This window comes from Microtus oregoni, unplaced genomic scaffold (assembly GCF_018167655.1).
Source record: "Microtus oregoni isolate MIOR12 unplaced genomic scaffold, Mior012 000037F_ref0000500, whole genome shotgun sequence".
Classification (NCBI taxonomy): domain Eukaryota; kingdom Metazoa; phylum Chordata; class Mammalia; order Rodentia; family Cricetidae; genus Microtus; species Microtus oregoni.
This window is the reverse complement of record NW_024543096.1, coordinates 13,606,980-13,617,246: the sequence shown is the minus strand read 5'-3', so window position 1 is coordinate 13,617,246 and position 10,267 is coordinate 13,606,980.

Here is a 10,267-nt window from a genome sequence, read left to right as displayed (position 1 = left end):
AAGCATTAAGAACCTGTTCTATCCTTGTTGGCCACTGAAGAACTGATGTGAGGAGATTCTGGCATGAATGAGCATCTTATTCCCAAGCCAAGCACCCCACATGCCTCTGCTGTATTGTGGCATTAAAGGATACAGAATTTAATTTGATTTAGAGAGTGCAACCATTTCTAATGGTCCTGGTCAATCTTGAACCTTGTCTGGAACTCATGAGGAGGGTGACAGCTATGTAAACAACCTTCAGAACAGGACACAGGCACAGAACTTTATATTTTTAATTTAATTTAGAGAGTGTAACCATTTCCAATGGACCTGGTCACTCTTGAACCTTGAACCTTGTCTGGAACTCATGTGGAGGGTGACAGCTATGTAAACAACCTTCAGAACAGGACACAGGCACAGAACTTTATATTTTTTCTTACAAATTTTACTTGAAAATATTTTAAAATAAATGTCTTTAAGACATTATTTTGAAATGCTATAAAATATGTTTATAACAAATTGAAGCAAACAATTTTAATTTTTAACAACTCTTCTCCCTTTCCCTTCCTTCCCTCCCCTCCCCTTCCCCTCTCCTCTCTACTCCTCTCTTCTCCTCAGATGGCCAAGGGCACACGGACCAGAGACGCTTCTTCTCACCATCTACTCATTTGCCTCAATCCCTTCTTCATTCCCCCCAAGACTTATGGATAAAGCACAAAATAGCTAGCATTATGGTAAAAGTTATAATTCTGTTTTAAGTCAGAAAAATTATTTCCAAGCTTTAGTCTGTTATGATTTGAGCTGAGCTATAAAAAAAAAGAGAGAAAAGGAAAGAAAAACTATAGATTCAATAAACTCAAAGAAAGTAGAGCATCAAGACATAAAATTGGGCCGACAATGTAGCAAATGATGTATTGTTCTTGAATATAATCTGCATATGAATAAATGGAAAGCAATTGTAAGCAAAGAAAGACCACGCTCCTGCCTCCATACACAGTGGGGAACAGCAAACACAACCCTAACACAAGTCTGAGTGTTGTGCTGCTTCACAATGATAGACAAATCACAGCTAAAGAAGCAGTGTGGTCAACTGAGAAGATAATTCTTTTTAAGCCAAACGGACCCATGTGTGATTAGGCAATCTCATCATGGTTCCACACTTAATTTTTTTTTCTGTAGAGTGTAAATAATGACAATTATTGCAAGGAGAAAAATACATCTGAAGTATCTCAGGTTTTTATTATTTTTTAAGTTGTTTTATTGAGCTATATATTTTTTTCCCATTCTCCTTCCTTCCTCCCTTCTCCCTTCCATCCTCCTCCCTGGTCCTCTCAATTCTTTGGAGCTATGGATTGTAGTCTGGTTATTTTCTGCTTTGCTTTATATCTTCTATCTATTTATGAGTGAGTATATACCATGTTTGTCTTTCTGAGTCTGGGTTACCACACTCAGGATATTTTTTTCTAGTTCCATCCATTTGCTTGCAAATTCCATGATGTCATTGTTTTTTATAGCTGAGTAATACTCATTTTCTTCATCTATTCTTCAGTTGAGGGGCATCTAGGTTATTTCCAGGCTCTGGCTATTATGAATAATGCTGCTATGAATATTGTTCAGCAAGTGTCCTTGTGGTAGGATTGAGCATCCTTTGGGCATATGCCCAAGAGTGATATCACTGGATCTTGAGGCAGATCGATTCCCAATTTTCTGAGAAATCACCATACCAATTTCCAGAACGGCTGTACAAGATTGACTCCCACCAGCAATGGAGGAATGTTCGCCTGACTCCACATTTTCTCCAGCATAAGCTATCCTCAGTAATTTTTATCTTGGCCATTCTGATAAGTGTAAGATAATATCTCAGAGTTGTTTTAATTTGCATTTTCCTGATGATTAATGAGTTGAGCAATTTCTTAATTGTCTTTCAGCCATTTGAGTTTCTTCTGCTGCAAATTCTCTGTTTAGCTCTCCACCCCCCTTTTTAAATTGGATTATTTGGTATTTTGTTGTCTAGTTTATTGAGTTCTTTATGTATTTTGGAGATCAGCCCTCTGTCAGATATGGAGTTGGTGAAGCTCTTTTCCTATTCTGTAGGCTGTCACTTGTCTTGTTGACCGTGTCCTTTGTCTTACAGAAGCTTCTCAGTTTCAGGAGGTCCCATTTATTGATTGTTGCTCTCATTGTCTGTGCTACTGGTGTTCTATTTAGGAGGTGTTCTCCTGTGCCAGTGCTTTCAAGGCTACTTCCCACTTTCTCTTCTATCAGGGTCAATGTAACTGGCTTTATATTGAGGTCTTTGATCCATTTGGACTTGAGTTTTGTACAAGGTGATAGATATGGATCTATTTACAATCTTCTATATTTTTACATTCAGTTATGCCATCACCATTTATTAAAGATGTTTTCCTTTTTCCATTGTGTGGTTTTGACTTCTTTGTCAAAAATCAGGTGTTCGTATGTGCATGGATTAATATCAGGATCTTCAATTCAATTCCATTGATCCACATGTCTGTTTTTCCGCCAATACCAAGGTGTTTTTATTACAATAGCTCTATAGTAGAGCTTGAGGTTAGGGATGGTGAGGCCTCTGTAAGTTCTTTTATTGTATAGGATTGTTTTTAGCTATTCTGGGTTTTTTGTTTTTCTATATGAAGTTGAGTAATGTTCTTTCTAGGTCTATGAAGAATTGTGTTGGGATTTTGGTGGGGATTACATTGAATCTGTAGATTGCTTTTGGTAAGAGTTCCATTTTTATTATGTTAATCCTACCTATCCAAGAGCATGAGAGATCTTTCCATTTTCTGATGTCTTCTTCAAATTTTCTTTAGAGAATTAAAGTTCTTGTCATGCAGGTCTTTCATTTATTTTGTTAGAGTTACCCCAAGATATTTTATATTTGTGGCTATTGTAAAGGGTGATGTTTCTCTGACTTCTTTCTTGGCCTGTTTATCATTTGTGTATAGGAGGGCTACTGATTTTTTTTTTTAGTTAATCTTGAATCCTATCACATTATTGAAGGTGTTTATCAGTTGTAGGAGTTTCCAGGTAGAGTTTTGGGAGTATACTATCATATCATCTGTGAAAAGTGATAGTTTGACTTCTTCTTTTCTGATTTGTATCCCCTATAGCTCCTTTTGCTGCCTTATTGCTCTAGCTAGAATTTCAAGCACAAGATTGAATAGATACAAAAAGAGTGGACAGCCTTGTCTTGTTCCTGATTTTAGAGGAATCGCTTTGAACTTCTCTTGATTTAATTTGATATTGACTGTTGGTTTTCTGTAAATTGTTTTTATTGTGCTTAGATATGCCCCTTGTATCTCTGATCTCTCCAAGACCTTTATCATGAAATTTTGTCAAAGGGTTTTTCAGCATTTAATGAGATGTTCATGTGGTTTCTTTCTTTCAGTTTGTTTATATAGTATATTAGATTGACAGATTTCTTTATGTTAAACCAACCCTGCATCTCTGGGATGAAGCCATCTTGGTCATGGTGGATGATTTTTTTGAGTGTTCTTAGATTCGGTTTCCCAGTATTTTATTGAGTATTTTTGCATCAATATTCATGAGGGATATTGGTCTGTAGTTCTCTTTGTTGTTTCTTTGTGTGGTTGGTGTATCAGGATAATTGTAGTCTCGTACAAGGAGTTTGGCAATGTTCCTTCTGTTTCTATTGTGTGGAATACTTAAAGAGTGTTGGTATTAGTTCTCCTTTGAAGTTCTGTTAGATTTCTACACTGAAGCCATCTGGTCCTAGGTTGTTTGGTCTTGTTTTGTTTTGTTGTTGTTGTTGTTTGTTTGGTTTGGTTTGTTTTTTGTTGATGTTGTTTGTTTATTTGTTTTAGTTGGTAGACTTTTAATGACTGCTTCTATTTCCTTAGGGCTTATAGGTCTATTTAAATTGTTTATCTGGTCTTGATTTAATTTTGGTACTGTTCCCATCTAGAAAACTGTCATCTCTTTTAAATTTTCCCCTTTTGTGGAATACAGGTTTTTGACGTATAACCTGATGATTCTCCAGATTTCTTCAGTGTTGTTGTTATGTTCTCTTTTTTCTTTCTGATATTGTTAATTTGGATATTCTCTCTCTGCCTTTTGGTTATTTTGGAGAAGGGTTTGTCTATCTTGATGATTTTCTCTTTGTTTCATTGATTCTTTGTATTTTTTTCCCGTTTCTATTTTATTGATTTTAGCCCTCAGTTTGATTATTTCCTGTCTTCTACTCCTCCTGGGTGAGTCTGTTTCTTTCTGTTTTAGAACTTTCAGATGTGCTGATAAGTCACTTTCTCCACTTTTTTTATGTTGGTACTTAGTGCTATGAACTATCCTCTTAGCACTGCTTTCATAGTGTCCCATCGGTTTTGATATGTTGTGCATTCTATTCTATTTGATATGTTGAATTCTGGAAAGTCTTTAATTTATTTATTTTATTTATTTATTTAATTTCTTTCTTTATTTCTTCCTTGACCCAGGGGTGATTGGGCAATATTCAGTTTTCATGAGTCTGTAGTCTTTCTGGAATTTGTATTGTTGTTGAACTTTAAGCAATGGTGATCTGATAAGATTTAGGGGCTTATTCTAGTTTTTTTTTTTTTTTTTTTTTTTTGTATCTGTTGAGGTTGCAGATCCAGTGGAATACCTCATACAGAGAATGGCACTGGATGCTGGCTGGAGCACGGGTACTCTTTCACAGAGGGACTTCTTGTTATAGTTTCTGGAAGTCGCTGCTGTTGATGCTTCCAGGCCACAGCAACCACCACCACCACACTCCCTTTCTGTCGCTTCTAGGCAGGAGCTGGGGCCACCTCTACCATGCTCTCTTTCTCTCTGTATCTGTTTTATAAGAACAAAACAATGTCTATAAACTTTTTTACCTCAATGTTATTTGCTATCTTTTATTAATATTTATTTTTAATTGTGTGTGTGCGTGCACGCACACACATGCACACGTATGAGTGCAGATGCCCATGGAGTCTAGAAGACGGAGTAGGAGTTGGAGTTCCATGTGATTGTGGGCTTTCTGTTGTGGGTGCTGGCGTTGTGAACTCAGTCCTCTGGAAGAGCTCTTAGCCACTAAGCCACCACTTTTTCTCTATCATTTAGCATATTATTTAGGCTTTTGTTTAAAATTATAGAGCATGCAAAAAAAAAATGTGAGCCTCTCTGTGGTTCAATGAATCCATGACTCTTTGAGGCTGAAGGCCAGGATTGCCCAACCTCAGCTCCTCCTAGCCAAGGAGCATACCTAGGACCTAACATGATATCTAATGGACCCATATACAAATAACTACTAAAGTAATGTTTTTTTTCTAAATAAATTCAGTGTAGCAGCAAGGAGAGAACATTAGACTGGAGTCAGAATACCAGGGTTCTGTCCCAAACTCCATAGTCAAACCCATACTTAACTTGATGTTCAGTTATGAGGAAACCATATACTTCTTTCATGTTCCCAAATGTCTCTTCTATAAAATGAAGGTGAATGATTAATACTCCTTTTAAGCCAGGAGACCCGAACATGTATTTTACGTCCTGTCTGGTTTCCATGTGGCTACAGACAGAGGTGGCTTGTTCGGCTGGGCCTGAAGGCTCTAGACAGATGACAGCAATGAAGGGTAGAACTGCTAGCCGCTCTGGATGTTTCACTGAGTCCATCACAAGCCAGTCTTTTCAACAAGGAGTTTACTGCCCAGACTTGACTCTAAGGAGACATTGGAGTAATGAGAACTTGACTACGAAGACGTATGGAACACCCTAAACATGGACGTTGTGGACTTCTCAGCACTGACCCAGGCTGAGATTGTACCTCTGAGACACTGCTTTTTTTCCCCCTAACCCTGAGATCCAGACTACAGGGGCCTGGGTCATGAGGGTGGAGCCTTCATGATCAAGATTAATGCCCTTGTTAAGGAAGCCCAGAGAGTTTTCTTAGCCTGCCAGTCATTTGAGGGTACAAGACGTAAGTAGTGTGCCTCCCTGGCATTGTGGGAGCCCACCGGAACGCAGTCACGCTGGCAGACTGACCTCAGATCCAGACCTAAGAGCCCTGGGAAATAAATCTTTGTTGCTTACAACCTGCCCATTCTGTGATACTTCGTCACAGCACCCTGAACTGATGGAGCCACTGCTGAAGACTGGACCTGTGGTGAGTGCGGGGACAATGAAGTCACGAGGTCATCAGTGTCTCACCAGTATGGCTTGCTGGAGTTCCAGCTTGTCAGGGAAGCTACCCAAAGGGAGATATCTCAGTAGAGAGATTTTTTTTTTCCTTTGCTGTAATTGTTTTCCAGGGGTTCCTGGGAAAGTCGGCAGCGTTGATGCCCTGCTGGAGCTGGGCACAGTCGAGCTGAATACACGGCAGGAGGGTGGTTTCCGGAAAAGTGACAAATGGTAAGGGGGCATGAGTAAGAGAAGCCCTGGGCCTATAGGAGCTTGTGCTGCAAAAGGACCTCGTGATGCAGGCGCAATGGGTGTAATCCTTTAATCCCCAGCCGAAAGAGAAAAGAAGTGGGTGAGGGCAGAAAAAAACAGCAAGCTAGCCCTTCTCTTGTAACATCTCTCTAGTACCCTCTACTGGCAAACTCAAACAACGTGCAAAGAAAAACCAAAAGGGTTTTATCCCAGGCTTTTTCAGACCCAGGCCAGCTGGCCTTGGTGAGTTCCCGACAGAACATTCCCATTGTCTCAGTGTGTGGGTGCACCCCTCGCGGTCCTGAGTTCCTTGCTCGTGCTCTCTCTCCTGCTCCTGATTTGGACCTTGAGATTTCTGTCCGGTGCTCCAATGTGGGTCTCTGTCTCTGTCTCCTTTCATCGCCTGATGAAGGTTAATATTCAGGAGGATGCCTATATGTTTTTCTTTGGGTTCTCCTTCTTATTTAGCTTCTCTAGGATCAAGAATTATAGGCTCAATGTCCTTTATTTATGGCTAGAAACCAAATATGAGTGAGTACATCCCATGTTACTCGTTTTGGGTCTGGCTTACGTCACTCAGGATAGTGTTTTCTATTTCCATCCATTTGCATGCAAAATTCAAGAAATCAAAACGGACTCGCTGAACATAGCGGACAATGAGGACTACTGAGAACTCAAGAACAATGGCAATGGGTTTTTGATCCTACTGCACGTACTGGCTTTGTGGGAGCCTAGGCAGTTTGGATGCTCACGTTACTAGACCTGGATGGAGGTGGGTGGTCCTTGGACTTCCCACAGGGCAGAGAACGCTGATTGCTCTTTAGGCTGATGAGGGAGGGGGACTTGATTGGTGGAGGGGAGGAAATGGGAGGCGGCAGCGGGGAAGAGACAGAAATCTTTAATAAATAAATAAATAAATAAAATAAAATAAAAATAATAAAAAAAAGAAAAACCAAAAGGGCCCAGCTGCACTTTGCAGAGAGCACCAAAAAGGGTCAATTTGGAATTGAGAGGCAGTGAATCATTAACATAAACAGAAGGCCCTCAAGAGTTGTCCCCTAAAAGGAAAGATCTAAATTCATAGACTGTATCATTCTATCACTCATCCCAAAGGCAACAATCCCAAAGACTGCTGATTGCACCCGGCCCGGTGAATAGCTGTGTGACCTTGAATAGGACTGGCTTAAGGAAAGCCATGTCCGGTTCACCAGAGTGAAGAGTAGGCAAGCTTCTCCCACAAAGACGTCAGGTCCTCGTAATGTAAGCTTCTGAGTCTGTGGTCCCTCAATTACTCATCCGTAATCTCAGAGAAATTTAACAATATGCTTATTGTTAAAATTCGGCCAATTCTGTCCCTACACCACCTCTGTCGGTCAAACAAAACACAGGGTGGAGGTTATGGTCCTTTCTGCTGATTTCTCCCCGGGTTTGCTTTGGATGTGGATTGCTTGTACAGCAGAGGCTCTGCTCATTTGCATAAGATCGGGAGTTTATTGAAATACCAGGTAATCCCCCATGGCAAGAAAATAACTCAGAGCTTATCAAGTCTAGGTTGTCCTCGGGTTAACTACCCTGATATTTAGTGTGCCTTAAATTAAAATCCCATTCAAAATCCCTTCAACACAGCCAGCAACTCACCATCTGTAATTAGTACTGCAAAACCATTTACATGATTCTGCCTCTCTCTCTCTCTCTCTCTCTCTCTCTCTCTTTCTCCCTCTCTCTCTCCATCTTCAGGGCCAATACTTTGCACGCGATGAGGTGGTAGAGATTTCTATCACTTCCCCAGAATAGGAAATCCATGCTACTGCCATTAAAGAACTAAATAAGAACTAAATGTTAGCCCATTTCCAATTCTTAAATAATTTTTTAAGGAAGAAAATTTGATCTCAAAGTCTTTTGCAGTATTGCTGCTGATAGTGTTGATAGTAGCAATCAATGCTTTGGCAAGGTTAATGATGTACATTTACATGGAGTGGTTCTTTTAAAATAAATAACCGGGCATTTTACTCACTATCTCCTCTTTGTTTCTAAGAAATAAGTCTGATTTAAGACACACTACAATTTAAAGAGGCCACAGTAAAACGTATTTTGGTTTTTCGAGACAGGGTTTCAGTAAAACGTATCTTGAAAACATTACAATTAATGACAAACATAACTTGATCCCAAGTATTTATTTCAAAAAGGCAAAATAAAAGAAAGTTTGGTGGTTTTTTTTGTTTGTTTAAGTGGACAATGCAAACTGAAGACAATGGCATATAGCCCCAGCCAGCTGCTCAGGAGACTGAAGCAGGAAGATGGTTTGGTCCTGGAGTTCAAGAACTTTGAGGGGAGGGGGGCTGGAGAGATGGCTCGGTGGTTAAGAGCACTAGCTGCTCTTCCAGAGGTCGTGAGTTCAATTCCCAGTAACCACATGGTGGTTCACAACCATCTGTAATGAGGTCTGGTGCCCTCTTCTGGTGTGTGGGCATACATGGAGGCAGAATGTTGTATACACAATAAATAAATAAATCTTTTTTTTTTTAAGAGTGATTTGTGTGGTGTGGTGAAGCAGTTCTAAAAAAAAAAAAGAACTTCTGGGGAAAACAGGAAGACTCTTTTGGAAGCAGAGAAGGCCCTGGATGAGTGAAACACAGTTGAGTGTGTATTGCTGGCGTGGGCTCCAAGGCCTCAGCACACAGTGATAGCAAGCCTTCCCTGGGTGAGGGATGATGGTAGAGTTTTCCTTAGGAACCTCTATAAGTCTATATGAACAATTGTTCAGTGTGTGAAAACACTAGCCGCTGCAGTGTCTTCCTCTTCCAGGATGTTTACAGCCCCAGATCACTAACCCACAGAAACTAGCTAAACCACCCCAACACCTAACCTCCCCAAACCCCCTACCAGGCTGTACCTAGAAAACACACTGAGTTTCCAGGTGGCCCCTGTAGTTGCACTTAGAGAACCCCACTCACGACAGTTTTATTTTATGTATTTCTGTGTGTTTGTTCTTTCTTCATTCCCTCAGTGTTCACAGTCTGGGTTCCAGAAGCCAAGTCACACAGTGATGTGGAATTCCCCTCAGTATGCTGTGAATATGCTCTATTACCATTGGTTAATAAAGAAGCTGCTTTGGCCTATGGCAGGGCAGAATATAGAAAGGTGCGAAATCCAAGCAGAGGTAGAGGGTCTATCTCTATATCACTGTAGAGATAGTGACTTCTAGTCGAGTCAGGCAGGTGTCGTGTAGCTGCTGAAAGAGAAAGATGCCAGAACCTTACCGGCTATCCACAGCCTCATGGCGATACATGGATTAATAGAAATGGGTTAATTTAAGATATGAGAGCTAGCTAGGAATACACCTAAGCCATTGGCCAAACAGTGTTGTAATTAATATAGTTTCTGTGTGATTATTCAGATCTGGGTGGCCAGGAAACCAAAGCACAGTCTCTGCTTACAACACAAACGCAGCAATAATTTGTCTTTAAAGAATAACCTAGAATTTAGAGATGTCAGCACATTGGGTCTGCCATCCACTCCTTCCAGTTTGGGTTTTCAATCCATGCCCTTGGAAGGAGGTTATGTTGTGAAATTGTCCATAGGGGAAATGAGGAGAAATTCTCTACCTCCTTCCATCTCCATCCCTCTCCCTCTCTCCCTCTGTCCCCTCTAAGGTCATTTTGTAGATAAAGCTGGCCTTGAGTTCTCAATCCTCCTGCTTCAGTTTCCTGGGTGCCCTGTTAATGAAGAAGACTGGTTGGTTTTTAAACACTGATGTTACACCACAAGGTATAACCTGATTCTCTCATCCATTCCAAAGCAGCTGAGGGCCTGATTTCTGTCTTGTGTGCCATGCAGAAAGCAGTGACAAGAGCAGGGAGTCAAATAGGGAGATGGGACACTT